Source organism: Rhinolophus sinicus, linkage group LG13, assembly GCF_036562045.2.
Source record: "Rhinolophus sinicus isolate RSC01 linkage group LG13, ASM3656204v1, whole genome shotgun sequence".
Taxonomy (NCBI): Eukaryota; Metazoa; Chordata; class Mammalia; order Chiroptera; family Rhinolophidae; genus Rhinolophus; species Rhinolophus sinicus.
Window position 1 is genome coordinate 17,495,433 of NC_133762.1, and position 18,572 is coordinate 17,514,004.

General features: G+C 58.7%; 1 protein-coding gene and 1 long non-coding RNA gene across 2 annotated transcripts in view; one reads left to right on the plus strand and one right to left on the minus strand.

Moving 5' to 3' along the window:
• SLCO4A1 (solute carrier organic anion transporter family member 4A1) overlaps positions 1 to 3,560 on the minus strand; it is a 21,661-nt gene extending 18,101 nt beyond the window's left edge. The window contains exon 1 of the mRNA XM_019753441.2: positions 3,421 to 3,560. The gene's annotated coding sequence lies outside the window, so the exon portion shown is untranslated. The remainder of the gene's footprint in view (positions 1 to 3,420) is intronic.
• Positions 234 to 16,021, plus strand: LOC109459168 (uncharacterized). The gene is made up of 10 exons (XR_012491407.1): positions 234 to 242; positions 709 to 809; positions 2,427 to 2,600; positions 3,079 to 3,621; positions 3,759 to 3,867; positions 7,569 to 8,342; positions 9,534 to 9,699; positions 9,974 to 10,137; positions 10,736 to 10,841; positions 13,002 to 16,021. It is a non-coding gene; the product is annotated as an uncharacterized LOC109459168 (long non-coding RNA).
• Positions 16,022 to 18,572: the final 2,551 nt, after the last annotated feature.

Consider the following 18,572-nt stretch of genomic DNA (forward strand, 5'->3'; position numbering starts at 1 on the left):
ACAGACTTACAGAAGGCCTTCATGGGATTTGGGGGTGCTGGGGGAAGCAGGCTCTGTCTACACAACAGGCTTGCCCAGGCACAGGCTGGGCTCGGCCATTTCCAGGTGACCTCCTAGGCCTCTAGTACCTGCCAACAACAAAACGCATAAACCCCAGACAAGTCCAGGGCGGGGATATGTGCTCCCTTCAGCCCAGTAGGTCCCAAGCCCTCTGGGGCTCAGGCTGAGCGGCGATGCTTGAGGTACCTCCAAGGTTTGCTGGATAAGAAAGCCACTCAGAAAAGGCAGCTCCCCTGGGTGAGGGTCTCACCTGGAGCCCGGCTCACATGGAGAAGACCTGTTTGAAGCCCCACCCCCTAGGAGCCCATGACTCTCTGGACACCCATAAGTGGAGCCAGCTGGACCTTGGTCAGTAAGCCCCGCCCTATGCTTGGTCTTTGGTGGGCCTTGCCTGGCCACACCGTGAGTGGCTTTTACAAAAGACACGTGGTTTGTGAAAGCGCCCACCTGCCCCCAGAAAGGTGTTCCAACAGGCTAATTCTGTGTGACGCTGGTGGAAACAGGGCAGCACCGTGGCCACTGAGGGGAAATGAGGACAGCAGGCTGAGGGCGGAGCCAGGGCCAGCAGCAGGAAGAGTTCTCACCACCAGCGCACCAGGGGTCCAGTGTGCAGGCAGCCAGGCCGGTTTCCTCTGCCCCCTCCAGCAGGGCCCTGCTCACCTGAGGCCTGAGCTGGTGCCCTCATACCCGGTGGAATTCCAGCGGGCCTGTCAGATCACCTACCATGGTGGAGACCGGGTCCTGTCCCGGTCAGCCCTCACACCCACCACGACCACACCAGGCTACATGAGTAGCTGGACGTCCCAGAACAAAAGCGGCCGCGAGGTTCTAAGGATTACTGAACATCCACTTCAAAAAGCAGACACTGAGCTCTTTGCCATGCCATGTGACTGGAGAGAGGGGACATTTTCATGGTCTCTGTCCACACCTCAGTGGGACAAAGCAATGAGAAAGCAGGGGTATGGCCGCCGAGTCCCTAGGTCCCCTGAGGGGCCAGCTGGCCCGGCCCAGTCCCTCCTGTGTGCCAGCAGAAAGCTCTCGGCCGCCCACGGGGGGGCCTGAGGGACTTAACCACTAGCAGCCACTCCTCCTGGGTACATGCGTCTGTGAATCCATGACTGCCCAGCCATGCTGACCTGGGGAAGGGACATTCACAGAGAGTTCAGGTGGAGAGTATTGTAGAGACCGTGCTAAGCCCAATAAGTGAACTAGATTTCACAACGAGCAGAATAAACCTTAGCTGTTTCGAAGCCAGAGGTAGGCAGCCTGGCTGAGAACCCACCCTGCATGGTGGGTTTGTCGAGTCCAGGATCCACCAGGGCCAGGAGAGCCGGGCTCTGGGAGTTGAGTCCCTGTGGATCAGGTGCTCTGACAGGAACAGGTCAGCCCCAAGACCCCCCTCACCAGGCCATCATCCTGCCTGACTCCAGGTGCCCAGCCCCTCACAGTGGCAATAGGGAGGGACTTGGGTGGGACCTGCCTGGCACCTGTTTCAGGAGCCACACTGAGGGAACCACAGATTAGGTCATAGACACCCGGGAGAGAAGCAGCCCCATGAAGAATTTCCAGGTAGCACCTGCGGCCCTGCCCAGCAGGAAAGCAGGACAGGTCGCCATGCAGGGCGGGCAGGAGTGTGGGGTCTGACAAAAGCGCCCCTCCTGCCTCCCTCCAGCAGCACATGGGAAGCCTGGCTGTGCAGGCTCGCTCTCTGAGAGGCATCCTCCCTGCTTCCAACGGCCAAAGGCTCTTGTCTGCTTAGCTGGGGGCCCACCTTTTGGGACACTTCTCTGTCAGGTCTGCTCCCACACCCCCAGGAACAGCTGTAAACATATGGAGTCACACAAACCTGGATTCAAACCTCTCCACCTTGGACTAGCAGTGTGACTGTGGGCAGGTCACTTAACCACTCATGCCTCAGTTTACTCATCTGTAAAATGGGAGCCATGGTGGCTGCCTCTGGTGGTTGTTAGATGCTGCTCAAAGCCCTTAGCACAGGGCCTGGCACATTCTAAGTGCTCAGTAGACAGCTGCTGTTGTCTTCATTATTATTGCTGTTGTAGGTTCATAAAAGGAGCTAGCAGAAAACAGGTGCTTTTTGTCCTGAGGTCCACTTGCTCTGCCCTGCACAGAGTAAAACCCACAGCACCACCGCTCACAGTTCACCGTGTCCCAGCCTGCTCCCCAGTCAGTTTCTGATTAGACCAAGGAAACCCAAGTTCTAAACAGCAGGGGGAGGAGCCGAGACTGGAAGCTGGCTTCTTGCCTGTGGAAAACTACTGAGGGTCCTACAGGCTCCGAGGACGCCAAGTACCACCGCCGCACGAGGGAGCGCCAGGCACTCTGAGTTGGGAAGCCTGGGGGTCCAGGGCCAGCCGGCCTCCCCCCGCCAATCCTTCCCCACCCCCGGAACTGACCCCACTGCCCCAGCGGGCTCCCCCACCCCGTTCCGATCGGCCGAAGCTGCCGCCACGGAGTGCAGGTACCGGAGTCCGGCTCGCGGTTCCCCGTCTGGTGCCCAGTGCGCCCACCCGGCCCCGAGGGTGGGTCCGCACCATTGTCTCCATCCTTCCCCGCTCTCCGCCTGCACCCGGGCCGCTCTGGGCTCGGCATGGGACGTCGCGTGATGGGGCAGGGATAGGGGCGCGGCCGGCATCGCTGTAGCTGGGGACCAGACCCGCACGCCCGCCGGGCAGCCCGGCCCAGGGGGACGCCTCCGCCCGCGCTCCGCTCGCGGAGGTGTCTGGAGCGTGGATGGCGCTAACAAAGCCCGGCCGCCCGCGGGAAAGTTCTGTGCCTTGACGGTTTCCTCCTTGACTCAGCAGCGGCGGCGGCATCCACCGCAGGTGGGGGGCCTGGCGCAACCAGGCAGCTCCGGGAAGCGCATCTGTCCCTGGCCCGACCCACGTGGCCTGCGCCCGCGTGCGCGCCCGGCCACCCGCCCTGGCCGCTCCATCCATCCGCGCCTGAGCCCCTACCACGCACCACCCATCCCCTTCCCCTCCACCCTTCTCCTCAAAGGTTTCCCGCCTGGGGAGCTGGCGGCGAGAAGGGGTGCATTTTGCATCGGATCCCGCGGAGGCAGCCGGGCTGTGGGGCGCTGGTCTGCGCTCGGTCCCGCCCTCCGGCCCGCGGAGGGTCTCGGGGGCACTGCAGACCCTGGGCCCTCGCTCCGCAGACCCTGGGCCCTCACCCCGCCCGGATCCCCCGCGGCGCCCGCGCCACCTCCATCCCGCTAGCCCCAGCCCAATGGCAGCGGGCACCTGCCGCGCTCCTGACGTCAGCAGGTCCGGGCCCGGCGCACCTGGGTGGCGCCTCCACTCCCCCCAACCCCACACTGCGTGCGCTCCCGGGAGTACTCACCGTCCCAGGTCCTGGCCGCCGCTCTGCGCACCACGCTCTGGCGGCCGCTAGTAGCTCACTCCCGCTTCATTCATCCGCTCTCGGGCCCGCCCCCGCCGTGGAGAGGCGGCCTCCTGCGCTCACCTACTCCCTCCAATGGCTGCGCCTGGCGGGGTGGTCCGGCCCTCCCCCTGAAGTGACAGCTGCTGGAGCACGCGGCGGGTGCGGCGCGGGCTGAGCAGGGGGGGCGCGGAACGGGGCCCCGGCTGACGCAGGGGGAGGGAGGGAGCTGGAGACTGGAGGAGTGAGGGGCGGGGGCCGGAGCGGGGCCCCGGATGGCGACGCCTCTCCATTCCCAGGTGGCCATCGCCCAGGAGCCCACCGCCCTCGGAACCGACCAAAGGCGCCCTCGCGTCTTCCGCTAACCAATCCCTCCGCAGCCCCACAGGTGGGGCAACCGAGCAGAAGGTGGGAAGCGGACGCCGAGAGGGGAAGGCCGCTCCCCAGGCCGCGCGGCGACTCAATTCCGAACTGCCTCGCACTTTGGGCCCTGGCTTGTGGGGCCTAGGTGGTGGGAGAGGCCGTGGGAGGGAGTGAAGTTTCCCGCCCTAACCCTTTAGAAAGATGGAGGGGGCCGGATGGGGGTCGAGATGGAGGCGCAGGGGTCGCAGTCACTGTCGGCTTTGGTTTGGCTCCCAGGTCCAGCCTGGGATGCCCACCTGTGCGAGCCTCCTTAGGCTTGCATACGCCTACCCGTGGGCGTGGGCCACCCGGGGAATGCAGTGTTTCCCCGCCTGTTGCCCTTTGGGTAAAACGATCCTCCTCTTGACGTGAACGCTGATGTCAGACCACAGGGAGTACTAGGCACAGGGCCGGCAGCAGGAGGCTGAACTACCACTATTCCTGCTGTGCGACCTTGAACACACTGCATCTCTCTGAGCCTCAGTTTCCTCATCTGTAAAATGGCACCACTGATAGTGCTTCCTTGAATGGCCATTGAAAAATGGGCTGAGGTCTGCCCACAGAGGAGCTCACCGGGGTTGCCAAGTTAATGTATTAACAGCTGATCACAAAAGCACCCCACAATTTTTTCTTTTTCGGTTTCTGTAAAATGAGTTTATTTTAAAAGAAGTCTACAAAAGTCAACCGTGTGTGTGTGTGTGTGTGTGTGTGTGTGTGTGTGTGTGTGTGAGAGATAAGTTGGGTAAGGAGGAAATGACCAACGTGTGACCTTAGGCTGGTAAGGGAACACACAGAGGAGGTGTAGGGGGCGGGCCTCTTCCTGTGGGGCTGGGGGAGGGGAGGAGGAGGTGCTGGGCCTCATGGGAAGGCGTCCACATTCCCGGTTATTCAGAGGGTGGGGCTTATGCCCATTCGCTCTGTCCTGGGCAGTCCCTGCTGATGTGCTTCGGCCCCAGGCTGTCTCCAGGTGAGTCTACTCCTGGAAGCTGGGGCAGGGTCCGCTGCACCTAGAGTATTGGCCTCCATTCCTGGAACTGCCCTTTAAGAGAAAAAGACAACCAGCTGTAACTGGGGGTAGAGAAGGCGCCTCTGAGAGGCTAAGGACCTGATGGGGGTGGAAGGAGCACAAGCTGCCCCCCAACTCCCCCACGAGGAAAGGGAACTGAGACACTCTGCAGCCCTGGCCTGGGGTGCGGAGCCTGCTGGGAGCAGCATTTCCCAGCTCACGGAGATGCCTTCCATAGGGAGTGAGCTCGCCATCGGGGAGGCGTGTGAACGGGGCCAGCCAAGCTTCTACTGGGGGTGCTCTGAAAGCATTTCAAATGTCAGAGCCGGATTGGACTCTGTTCCCAAGCTTCGTTTTAGATTTGATTCCTTGAAACTGTTATTTACATCATGCTTTTCCTTTGAACAATTCATGTATTTTACTAAAAGGGTAAGCTCATTTTAAAAAAAGGTAAATCTGTGTCATGACCGTAGCGAGGTTACCATAAAAATAGATAAAAGAAAATAGAAAGCGGTCTTAAATTCTAGCCTGCTGAGAGTGCGGAGCCTCAGACTCACTTCCTCCCGGTTGGTGCCAGCCAGGTGTGAGGGTGGCTGTGGGGAACAGAGCCGTCCCCTGGATGTGGTCAGCACAATGGAATGAGAAGGGAGGAAGAAGCAACTCTCGTTCTGTGATTCATCGCTGTTTGCAGTCTTGTTTGGACACTGCCTCTCCTGCCCACATGTCATGGGGGCCCGCAACCTCTGGGAAACACTGGCCCTGGGCCACCCAAGGAGCCTGGGCTCATGGTCCTTCCCCGTCGGCCCCACCAAACCCATCCTGTCGTTCAAGGGTCTCCCCACCTGGGGTCCCTCTTGCGAGACTCATCCACAGGCACAACTTGAAGGGTAGATGGGAAGTCAGCATCCCAGCCCTGGGAGTGCCTGTGCCTGGAGACCCCACCCTGTGCAGCCTGCCCGCAGGGGCAGGGTTGAGACTTGGGATACCCAGGGGGGTGACAGATCTGGCCCAGACTCCAGGCACTGACCGACACTGTGGGTCAGGCTGGGTCTGCCCTACACAGCCGACTCTTCCTCTGGTGGTAGAGGAATTAGGAGGGGCAGGGAGGAGGCCTAAAAGGGCACCCACGGCCGCGGCAGCCTTTGAGAATCAGCCTGATGAAGTGCCCTAGAACATTCTGAACTCAATAAGTTCTGTCTGGGGAGGAAACAATTAGAAGGAAAAGAACCCAAGTCCCAGTGGCTCCCCCGTGGCCCTCTGGGGGACACACTGCTGCCCGTCAGGCACCTGAGGAGGCTCAGAGCAGGTGCCTTTTCATGGTCCATCACTGTTCTCTGACGTCATCTTTGGAGGCACCCCAGTAAACTGAAGAGTGCAGGCTGTACTGACACACCCTTCTCTCTGCAGACTCTGCTGGCTTCTTGGACAACTCACTCGGGGCAAAGTGTGTGTCCTCCTAAGGTCAGAAGAGAAGTGAAGAGAGAGAGAGAAACTTTTTCCTGTTCCTGGGACAAGTCAACGGCCAAGCCGGAAGTGCCCCCGACACCCTATGCCCCAGTCTAGGGGTCCGGCACGACAAACAGGACACCAGGCATGGCATCCAAAAATGTCTTGTCTGCTGGCGAGGCTGTATTTGAAGAAAACTTAACAAACCTGTGTTGCTGTGCTGTCCTGGGGTCATTTCTATTTTGGTGAATTTTGCTTATCTGTTAGTTGAATCGTTGGGAACGGCCAATGTTTTTCCTTTCGACTCCTCAAGATGGCCGTTTCAACCTAGGCATAATTGATACCAAGTCTCGGAAATGATGAGCACATGTTGGGAGCAAAGTCGAGGCTGCGACCACGGTGGAGTTTCTGGAGAAATTAAAAACAAAAACAAACAAAACGCTTAAAGTTAGGCTCTTGCTGTCTCGCGTGAGAAAGAGGGTTTTTCTGAAGGATACGAGGATCGGATGGAGCTCACGGTGAAACACAACTTCACGAGCACAGTCAGAGAGAAGGTGTGTGAGCTGTTGTGGTCCATCAGACGCTACGTTCAGGGAAGGAATTGTCATCATCGCAGTCCAGGTGTGGGCCGACCGCAGGTACATGGCTTCACAAAGAAGAGAAGTGTTAGGTCGGAGTGGTCCCAGGAAGAGGCTCAACTGGGAGTCCAAACTTCCTGGAAGGCGGAGCTTCATGGGGGATTAAGATTGTCAGGACAGGGGAGGGCTTGGGCCACTGGAAGGGTCTTTGGTAGCAAGAGTCCACAGATGGTAAAAAGCATGTTTGTCCTCAAAGTCACAATTCCACCCCCGGAGGGGAGAGCCCCTTTAGAGCAGGGTGTGGCTCTGGAGCCCTCCATGGCCACTCACTGTTGCCTGGGGCATTTCATTCGCTTCCCTGGGCCTCAGTTTCCCCTTCTCACAGCACACAGCTCCATGCTGGGCACACACATGCATAAGCCGTGTGAGCCATCATCGTCCTCAGCAGCCATCGTAGTCCATTCCACACTGATTTGCTAACCTGTGATGTGAACTGAGATGGTGGCCTCCCTGCACTGGGACCCTGGCCAGCTCTGCACAAGGCCTGGGTGACAGTGACCTGCTAAGGATGAGGAGCTGCCTCCGGGCCACAAAGGTCCCTGCTGTTCCTGCTCTGTCTCCTGCAGCAAGGTGGCTCTCGGGCACCGGGGTTTCAATTCCCTCTTTGTCTTTTTCAGAGTGTCTGCTGCCTTGAGAAGCAGTTACCGGGGAATCTGACTCCACTGCACGCATCCCGGCATTCTTCCACGTGCTGGTGGGCCGGGGAGACTATCCTGGGGGTGACAGATGCTGAGATAACTCATACGGGGTACCATGCGTTTGACATGCCAGCTCAGGTGGCCCTGCTCGGCGGCAGTGATGGAGTTTTGGGCCTGGGATAGCAGCCTCATTCACAAGCATTTGGGGCTTCTTCCGCCGGGGAAGGCTCTGGCTTCAGGGTCTGGACAGGCAGAGGCGATACGTGTTAGAGGCCACCAATGAACTGGTCATTGCTTGGAGAACCTGGTGTTACACATTCGGCTTGGGGTAGACAAAGATGGAGTCTGGACTTCTCTGCCTGGACAAACAGCTCTGAGCTCTGAGGACACCATGCGAGGACACCTGGGATGCCCTATGTTCCAGGAAAGGCAGACCTGGCAGAGTGGGGAGAAGCCCCCCTCCGTGTAGGTGGCCCCGTGGCACAGGCATCCAGGAGCTACGCGAAGACATGTGCCTGGCCCAGTGCCTGCAGAGCCCACCCTGTCCAGACCCAGCTCTGCCCTGTGAGCAGCATTTGAATGTCACCGTGGGTCCTTTCGGCAGTCCTGTGCATCACGTCTACAAAGAGGCAAATGTCTCTTCCAGCCAGAGGGCTTCCAGACTGCCCGGGCCTGCCCTGCCAGTGTGGTGTGGACGTGGGATCAGAAGGTCCACTTGGCACGACCTCACATTCCAGGAGGACCTCCCATTAGGTGAGTCCTTACGGTAGCTTCAAACACAGCGAGGCACGGCCAGCTGCAGGACCCACTGGCAAGGCCGAGAGACAGGCCCGGTCAGGCCTTCCTCCTGGCTCCGGCGCCCGGCCCACCCACCTGCAATGCATAATGGAATTTGTAAATCCTGTAATTGCCTTGTGACTAGTCAGGTGATGTTGCATTGAGAGTGTTTTGTGTTAAAAACATTAAGCACAGACATTCTAGTCATCCACAGCTACTGTAAGCATTTCTTCGTGTTGTACTTTGGTGGGAACTTTTGGGGGCACCTTTGTCCCCAAGCTGCCAACTCCCAGGAGGCAGATGCCCCAGCTGCTACTCATGACAACCGATACAAACAAACACAAGGCCCCTGGCAGGGACAGACAGAGGCCCGGGGAGGCATGGCCTCTGCTTCTCCCGTGGAGCGTGGAGCGGTGTGGTCTGACCTGCACTTGCCCTCCAGGTCCCCCATGCCCCTCTGGCCCTGACCCGCTGTGGGGACAGAGCCCCAGAAAGTAGTTTCCAGGCTCTCGGCCTCACATAGACAGGTGCTGGCTCAGGTAGTAAATGGCCAACTGTGATTGCATGGCCATCAGCTGTGGCTAGTTGGCCGTCAGCTGTAACCAGTGAGCCATTGGCCAAAATATAACTGCTGTGGCTACGCTAGCAGGGAGAAAGAGAGAAAGAACGGGGGCTAGCAAGAAGATGGCGGCTGGGCTGGCAAGCGTGGATGGCGGTTTGCGGACAGTGTGGATCCAGCCTCCATTGAGAGTATAGTGCCGCCAGAGAGAATATAGTGGTATGACTCCCCTACCTATGGCTCCGTGGGTGTTCCTTTTTGGCCTCACCATATCCTGCGTTCTTGTATGGGGAGCGGGAGCAGAGACCCCGCAGGCCGCCCCGCACGACAAATGGTGCAGCGAGCAGGGTCTCCCGCACGACACCCGCCCTTGTTCAGTGTCCTTTTCCTGGGTCTCCCACTGGCCTGGGACTGGAGCTCAACCCCTGCCTGCCCCGCGTGGCTCTTTGTCTGGCAGGCCTAAGTGCGCCCTGCCACTCCAGCCAGGATGTTCCTTGCACCACAAACACCCCATAAGTTGCTCCCCCACCCCTGTGCCTTTGCACTTGCAATGTTCTTAAAATGTCTTCCTTTGCCAGCTATGCAAATCTCAATCCTGCCTCCTTCAGGGTGTCTTCCAGAACCATGTCTCCTATCTCCTCTCCTCCACTCCTGGAAGCCGAATAGCTGGACTCTCTGTAGCTCTTCACTGTTTTGAAGGTGTAGGGCTCTCCCTGGCCCCTGCCACGCTGCATGGAGAACCTTCAAGCAACCTGGTCATCCAACTATCCCTGGGTGAGGCACTCGGAGTGGGAGGAAGGGGAAGCATGCTCACGAGACATGATCCCAAGGGGCTACCTCAGTTTCCCCAGTCCTGGGAAATGTCCTGGACGTGCACAGCCTGGAGTCAGCCCCCAGGGTCCACTCTGCTCAGAATGGCCTTATTGTTGTCCCGGAACTGCTACCTGGGACAGCCCCTCCTTGCTGCTCCTGCTTACGAGTCACCAGGGCACCAGTCTGGCTGAGCCAGGTTGGATGGTCCACCTTCCTCCCCACCTTTGAGGGGCAGGCTTGGTAGGTGTTCTGGACAATCCCGCTCCACCTGATCCCTGACGAGCTGCAGGGGCCTGGGCCCCCCTCCCCTGAGGCAAGCTGCCAGGCACCTGCCCTCCTGGAAAATGAGACACAAATTCTCAACCGAGGAACCGACTTCTGGGAGCTTCTAACTCAGAGGTAGAGCTTCCACAAGGCAGGGGCTGGCATCCCTCCTGCGGTTCTCAGTAAGCGCTGGGAGGTTGAGGGTGGGGGGGAGGCCATATTTGGGAGGCCACTACCCCAGGGTCTGGACAAGTCCTGTGTGTCTGTGGTCTTGAGGTGTGAGGTGGTGCTCGAGCCGCGGGAAAGGAGAGCAGGGCCGCTGACCACCACGCAGCTGTCGTTAGAATCAGTGGGCGCTGTCCACAAAGGGCTGCAAGCACATGACAGGGTCCTGTCTCCTTGGGGGGACCGCTGAGTCTGGAGGACCGAGGAGCTTCTCAGGCATGCACACGGACAGCAGACACTGCAGGCAGGGAGAAGACCCTGAGGGCTCAGGGCCACCCTCGTGGGACAAGCTGAGACGTTGGGACTTTGCCCAAAGGGGTGTGTGTCCCCAAAGAGCCACGCTTGGGTCAGAGTGAGCAGCCTGGCCCTCTCCAAGCTCCCTGGCTGTGCGTAGGGAGCTGCCTGGCTGAGGCCACTGGAAGGGCTGCTGGGGGAAGTCAGGCAAGAGAGCCCAGGGGTGCCCTGTGGTCCCCGCAATTCCTTCTGAGAAGTGTCTGCTGTCTGCAAGGCCAGAAGCCCTGATGGCCACCAAGACCCTGTCCAGCTTGTGCCAACTTGCTGTGACCCGGATATTCTGCTCCAGTGTGTCGGGCAGGCCAGGTGAGCCTTCAGAGGTGAGTGACAGCACTAAGTGCACTCCAGGGTGAGGAAACCTTTTCAAAGCTGTCTGATCACGTGGCCTGCAGCCCGTCCCGGCGGGGTTGCTGAGCACTCTCCCAATTAGCAGAATTTTTCATTTCCACCCTAGGGGACAAATGCGACTTTCTGGGTCAGCGGGAGGCCTGAATGTTCTACTAACCCCAGGAACATGGAGCCCCAGAGGGCATTTGGGAGCTGGTGCAATTTCCGGAGCCCAGATGGCTGGTGCTGTCGCAGGAAGTGGGGTGGCTCGTGGCTTTGGGGGCCTGAGGGTGGCCACGTCTGCAGGCCCTGCCATGCCTCGGCCTTCACCCACACCCTGCCTCCTCCCCTGGTGTATATTCCTTTGTCTGAAGCAATCCATTGGGGGTGCAGGGCTGGGTCCTCAGAGGGGGCCTAGGCACCCCCGAAGCCGAGTGCCCCAGCTTAGCACACACTGGAAGTAGCCAGGAGAAGGGGGCTTCTCTGTGAACGCTGAGCCCAGGAGGGTGTCCAGCCTGGGCCCGGGACATGGCGGTTCTGAAGTGGGCTCCCGTCCTGAGGCAGGGGGCTATTTCTCTACAGGTGCCGGCTCCCTGGGGGGCCTCTTGCACCCAGCAGTTAGCCCCACAATCACCTCCCACGTTCATCGCCATCCTGAGCCAGGCCAGCCTCGGGCCCTGGCCATCTCCCAGCATGGCCCTCAGTCAATACCCCCACCCAGGGAAGGGGCTGGGATCCCTCCTTCCAGCCCTTCCTCCTTAATCCTGCAGCCCCGCTCTCCCTCCCTCCCCCTGTTCTGTCTCCCCCCACTTCCTCCCTCACCCCCCAACCTTGCTCAGTGGCATCACCATCCAGCCTGTCAGGAGACTCTACCTGGTGTGATCTGGCTCCCTCTCCTCCCTCTGCCCCCGTCCTAGTTCAGGTCTCCTCACCTCCTTTGACCACAGCCTCCAACATACTCCTGCCTCTCCCCAGCCCCCAGCCCCCAGCCCCCAGCCCCCAGCCCCCAGCTCCCAGCCCCCAGCCCCCAGCTCCCAGCCAGGCTCCACTTATCCCGGGAGGACGCTCTATCCCCTCCGAGTCCCAGGGCTGGAATCCCCCGGAGAAGGTGGCCCCATCCTACCCCATCCCCTCTGGGAGGCCCTGGCAGCTTCTGGGTAGATGGGGGTACAACTCCCAGGAGGGGGCTGCCCCAGGCAGACGGGGCAGCCCAGCCAAGCAACCCAGAGAGCAGTTTTAGGGAGAGACTCAAGCTGATGCCCCAGGAGCTGCATCTCTCAGGGTGAGAGGACAGAGAGGCTGCTCACCAGATGTCCTGGGCCTGGGCTGGGCACCCTCCTGGGCTCGGCTCCTCCTGGCTGAGTCCAGTATGCTAGGGCTCTGCCCTTCACCTGGACCCCCTCCCGCCCAGGTGGGATTCTCCTACCCTCGCCTAACATCCTGTCCGTGTTAGCAGGTAACAGAGGATCAGGCTTCTGAGAGAGGCTGGGGAGGCCCAGGCTTAGTGGGGACACCCATACCCTCCTCTGCCCTCTGGGGACTTCTTAAAAGCACGCCTGCCTGCACTGTTGGTGGGAATGCAAATAGTGCAGCCGCTATGGAAAGCAGTGTGGAGGTCCTGCAGAAAACTAACACCAGAGCTGCCTTAGGACCCAGCAATCCCACTGCTGTCTCTATCCCCTCAAAGTGAAAGCGGAGACTTGAAAAGATATTTGCACACCCATGTTCATACCAGCATTAGTCACAACAGCTGATAGAAGAACCCGAATGCCCGCTGAGGATTGAATGGGTAAGTGGAAGGCGTGTGTCTATGGGATACAACGCAGGCTCCCGGAGCCGCCGGCGCGGGGCCATTGTGCAGGGAGGAGTTCCAGACAGACGGTTTCACACTTGGCTGAGTGAGGTGGGGGCTGCCCCAACTGGGTAACTCAACTTCTAATGAGGAGTGACTCAGCCAGTTGCCTCAGATCAGGGAAATGGAAAAACCCCGAGTATTAATAAATATTTCCTCATAACCTCCTTTGTTTCTCCATGGCCTGGGAGGTGTTAATTTCCTTTTGTCCAGGTCTCACTCACAGTGACAGAAGCCCTGTCTGGGGTGCTTGCCTCCTGGGTCCCACTTCCAGGGAGACATGTATTCCCTTGCTTTGTAGGCAAACCATGATGATGGTGATGGTGATGGTGACCAGGACGGACGGAGGTCTCCCTCGTGCCAGCCCTCCTCCCAGCCCACAGAAAGGAGTTTGAACTTTATCTGAGGCATGATGGAGAGTCATTGAGGTGCTCTAACTGCATTGCGACATGACTCGAAGTGTGTTCTTAGGAGCGGTAGTGGTGTGGCGTGAGACTGGTGGGGACAGAGGATGAGAACGGAGGTCGGGCAAGAGGTGACGGGGCTGGAGAGGTGGAGATAAGGCAGCAGACGCGAGAGGGGGGGCCAGGACTTGCTCTTGGGACAGACATGAGCGACAGTGGGTCCTCCATGAGGGGACGACGGAGACAGCAAATCTGGGTGGAAGTCAGTTTCCCCAGTTAGGCAGCTCTGAGATGCCCGCTGGACACGCAAAGGTGACTGTGAGTCAGCAGTTGGACATACAGCTCTGGGTTTCAGGGACATTCAGGCCTGGAGGTGAGATGTGGCATGTCATCTGTAGCAATCAGGTGGCATTTATCTGGGACCAAGGCTGGGGCTCTCTGAGTGGGGGCTGAAGGAGAGGGTGGCTGGGACATGGAGAGGGGAGGGAGTGTCAGCACGTGACCCTGGCAGCTGCCAGTAGCACCCAAGGAGCCCCAGGGAAGGCTGCCGTTCTACCGGGGAGGTTAACACGTTGCGTACGGCAGGGTTTAAATCCCTCGTGAAGATTCTCGTGATCTGTATGCAACGTGTTAAGCTACAGGCCAGCTTATGCCAGAGTTAGGAGGAAGCCCTGGGTCCCATCAAGCCTGAGGGCAGCCTGGGAGGACAGCGGGAGGGCAAAGGGGGCATGGTCTACCCTGCACCAGGACTGGGGCTGGGGGCCAGGCTGGAGTCTGGGAGCAGGTCTCATGGCACCAGCTGGCAGGTCACTTAGGAAGACACCTAAAGGTCAGACTGCGAGGGTGCCAGTTCCTGCTCTTCATCAGGAGTCCTGAGAGGCCCTGGGAAGCTCACAAGCCTCCTCAGAGCCTCAGTTTTCCCACTTGTAAAGCGACAGAGCCGGACTCTGGCGGAACCTCAATGAATTAAGGCAGACAGACAGAGTAGCTGTGGAGGACACAGGATGGGCCATTACCTCACCCGCCGGCTGGGTCCCCCCCCGCCCCCCCGCCCCAGACACACCTTCGGCTCTGCAGAACCCCCACCCGGGGCTGAGGCCTCAGTGGGCCGTGAGGAAGGGCACCCACCCGGAAAGGGCTCGGCCTCGGGGGAGGAGGCGCCGCCCTGCTGTTCACTGCGTCACCGTCAGCTGTCCTCCACCCAGCTCCTCACTCTGAAGACAGCGCATGTCCTGGGGCCACCTCTGAACAGCCCCCGCATGTCCCAAATTTGGCTCAGCTGCTTCATGAGCAAAGCCCGTTCACAAGACCCATCTTTCCTATCCTGACTTCCCTGTCACAACCGGTGTCTCAAGCCCAACTGCCCCTGGCCACCCAGGGCCTTGGCTGGGCGGGGCCTCTGCTCCCTCCTCAGCCCTGCTTTCTACTGCGGACACTCTGGGCAGGACCCCGCCCACCAGGAATTGCATTCCTGCAGCTGCAGCCACAAACAGAGGGGTTCTGGGTGGGCTTCTCAATGCCGTGCTTTGTCCTGTTGGGGTTTGGGGCGGCATTAACTTAAACCGAAGGATGAAAAACTGGAAATTTCAGTGTGCATGGCGTTCCGATGAGAGTGGAGTTCCTATGAGGGTGACAATCCTGGTCACTGGCCCATGGGATGGGGGCAGGGATGAGCCTGCTGTCACTCCCCATCCCAGACACTGCCTCCTCTGCTGTGGTCATGTGGCTGAAGCTCTGACCTCTGCCTGCGACACTGGTCACAGGCAAATTCACCACCAGGAAATGGGGACACAGACAGTCTTTAGTGAGAACCCAGCTCAGGAAACAGGGATATGCACGCCCATTTCTTTGTCCCTCTGTCATGTGGGGTCTCTGCTCCCGCTCCCTGCATAAGAACGCAGGACACGGTGAGGCCAAAAAGAAACAACAATGGAGCCACAGATAGGGGAGTCATGCCACTATATTCTCTCTGGTGGCTGGTCGAGACACAGAAGCAAACATCCGCAAGTACCCCAACAGGGGGTCTTCCTGCACCCCAGTCTCCTTGGCAGCCGGAGGAGACACAGGAAGTGGGATCCACACAATCCACAATCTGCCATCCACTTTTCTGCCAACCAACCAACCTCACTTGCTAGCTGCAATCCCCTCTTGCTAGCGTAGCCACGGCAGTTACATCAGTGGCTAATGGCTAACCGGTAACAGCTGACGGCCAGCTAGTCACAGCTGATAACCATCTACTACCCGAGCCAGCACCTTCCCACGTGAGGCCGAGAGCCTGGAAACTGCTCTCTGGGACTCTGTCCCCCACACCCTCATTTCTGGGGAGGAAAGCAAAGGCTGGGGCCTGTGCAGGGAGCTTCTGGAAGCTCATGCCGGGCACTGCTGACCTGCGTGGACACAGTGCACTTCTATTTAGACCCATCTGTAACTTTCGGTGGCTGGCAGGGATGCTGGAACTGGGGACTTGGGGACACGGGGACATGGGGACGCGGGGACAGTCTGCATTGTCCCCATTTTTGGTGTCCCTTGCAAAGATTCATGGCCAGAGACAGCAGCCTGCATCCCCCTGGGACGCAGGACCTCGCTCCTCCCCCCTGGACTGCAGGCCGTGCTGTGCCTCACGCTCCGGGTTCTGCAGAATCGCCCTGTCTGGGGAATCAGCAGCGCTGTGGTTTAGGTGGACATTTCCCTCCTTGGCAGTGACATATTCGGGTAATAATAAAAAAGAACTTCCCTTAAAAATATCCAAATACGGAATTGCCCGGAAGTTACTTAGAGGGGGGGGGGCTCTGCTCTGATACAGTCACTTCTGGGCTGAGCCTGGGCCCAAGGAGTGTCAGTCACACAAACGGTCACTGTCAGGGGCAGGTCGAGGTCCCGGGGCTTCCGGTGGAGCCTGAGGGTGTCAGCTGCCAGGTCAGGGGAAGAAGCGGGCCCTGATGGCTCCCACCTGAATGGGAGATGTGTCATTTCCTGTCACTTTCCACGTGGGACCTCAGGCGTGGAGGTGACTTCCTGCCGTAGGCCCTGAGGGTGCAGAAGGACTAGTGACATCGGCTCCGCATAACACTTGAGCCTGTTTCGTTCGGGTCATTTTGGGGAGGCTGGATAGACGTGAGCAGCACAGACACTGTCATGTGCGCAGTGAGTCGGAGCCCGGAGATCTCAGGGCTGACGGAGCCGCCACCACCTGAGGCTTCTCTCTCCCCAGATGTTCCCACCGCGTGGGAACCAGCCTCCAGTCACCTCTGCAGCCCTCTCTCCCACCTTGGCCAGGACCTGGTGCTCCCCCACTAGGGCCTCCTTCCTCCTAATGTTCTGTGGGCAACGCCACTCGTGTGTGGCCAGAGATGCATGCGGTCTGAAAGGTGGGGGATGGCCGACCACTCAGCACTGCAGCTTGGCTCCAGATGCAGCTGCGCTGCTCCTACCCGTCACCACTCTGCCTGCCTCCCTTGCCTGCTGAGTCACACCCCATCCTGCTCTAGCACTGTGACTTCTGGTCAGGCACAACAGTTTCTGCTTGAACTGTTTGTGGCTGAATGTCCTTTCTGCCCTGAGAGGAAAGTTTCTGCTCTGGAAAATCACCAGGCCAGAAAGCAGGGGAAGTTCCTGCCCCTGACAGTTCTGAGAGACATTTCAGGGGCGGGTCTCAGCTAGTGACATTGGCTTCTGGTCGGTAACCTTGATTAGACCACTGTCCTGCTCTCTGCCAGCCAGGACACCCAGCGGCCTGACCGGGCTTCCCAAGGGGGGGATTCAAGGCCACGTTTGGTACTAAATGGCATCGACAAAGGCATAGAAACATGTGGGTGGGCCTCTGGTTTCATCAGATCAGGGATTCCTGAGAGCACAAAGACTGGAAACAGGCCCTGGTCCTCGCCACCCATTAGTGGGGTGATTGGGAGGGCGCACCGCCCCGGCTCAGCAGTGTCACACAGCTGTCCCCTTAGTGCCCCTTCTCTTCAGGTGGCCAAACACGATGCCCACGCTGCCGCCTTCTCAGCAGCGCTCTGGGCCTCAGGCTGTCCATCTGTGAGACAGGGAACCAGCAGAGTGGGAGGGAGGGTTAAAGAGACAATGTCACAGGTGCCCAAGGCAGTGTGAGCTGTCAGTAAGGGCTGGCAGCCCCCGGGGCTGTCCCACCAAGTGCTCATATTTAGGGAACACAGATTAGACTGTCACTTTGCCTTTGCCTCCAGAGCCTCCTGGCTCTGAGTGACCTCACAATACTTACCTAGAGCACCCAGGGTCTGAGGACGAGGGTAAGCAGTAGCCTGTGCAAAAGCCTTGTGGCTGGAAGGAGCTGGGAATGAGGAAAGGCTGGCACCCAGGAGAGGGGTCTGTGCCAGGGTCAGGGCACACAGAGCCCCCTGCGCCAAGCTGTTATCTTAGAGCGTGGGAGCGTGGGAGAGGGGGTCGGACCAGCAGTGTGCAGGGCGCCTCTGCTCCTCCCACAACTCCCTAGGCCGTGGATGGGGCTGACCCACCAGTGGCAGAGGGTCTAAGCCTGGGCCTAGGGGTTGGCGGACGTGGAGCCGGGCTGTCGCCCTCACAGCTGGTTCCGTGGTAGCCATAGAAGACAAGGTGATGGAAGAAGAGCAGGACTCCGGCTCCCTGCGCTATCACTAGGGTTCCCTGGGAAGAGAGATTCGGGGACAGGTGAGTTTGGGGAGCCAGGAGCCTTGCTGCAGGACTTCTCAGTCCTTTGGGTGCCCCATTAGTATGGATCTCTGAGGGTGGTCGCCCGCGGGTGCCCCAGCCCTTCCAGGCTCAGAGTCCTTGCTGGTCCCTCGCAATGCTGATAAGGTCCTCCCGTGGCTGTTAACCCAGGAGCACTGCCTGCAGGGGGCGCTGGCAACATGGCCTTGGAAACCCAGGCCCATGCAGCAGCCATTCAGCCCTTTCACGCCCCTTTAAGTAAATGGAAAATTTCAAACGAAACCCAATTCAGTACTGAAAACCAAGCATGTTTGGAACAACTTAGGTAAATGAGAGTCCTTCTTTGACTATAACTTCTATGAAATGTAAGTACAGTCAATAATTTCTGATAAAAATTTAGTATCTGAATTGAGATGTGCTGTAAGCATGAAACACACAACGGATTTTGAAGACTTAGTAGAAAAAAGGAAAGATATTTCATTTATAGTTCTTGATAGCCTTACATGTTAAAACGATCATTTTTGCAATAGTGAATTAAATGAAAAGATATTATTAAAATTAATTTCACCTGTTTCATGTAAAAGTACATCCATAGCTCCATTATATTTTTACTGGACGGTGCTATCCAGACGCACAAAACTTTAGCAAAACCTGAAGTTGTAATTCACCACCTGGTGGAAACTTTGAAAGGGTGGCTCTGCCTGCACTTCGGTTACTGAGCGAGCCTCTGCTTGATGGGCGTGTTTGCAAGTGTACGGGCGGGTGTGAGAAGGTGTGCAAGTGCTCGTGTGTGCATCTGAGTGTGA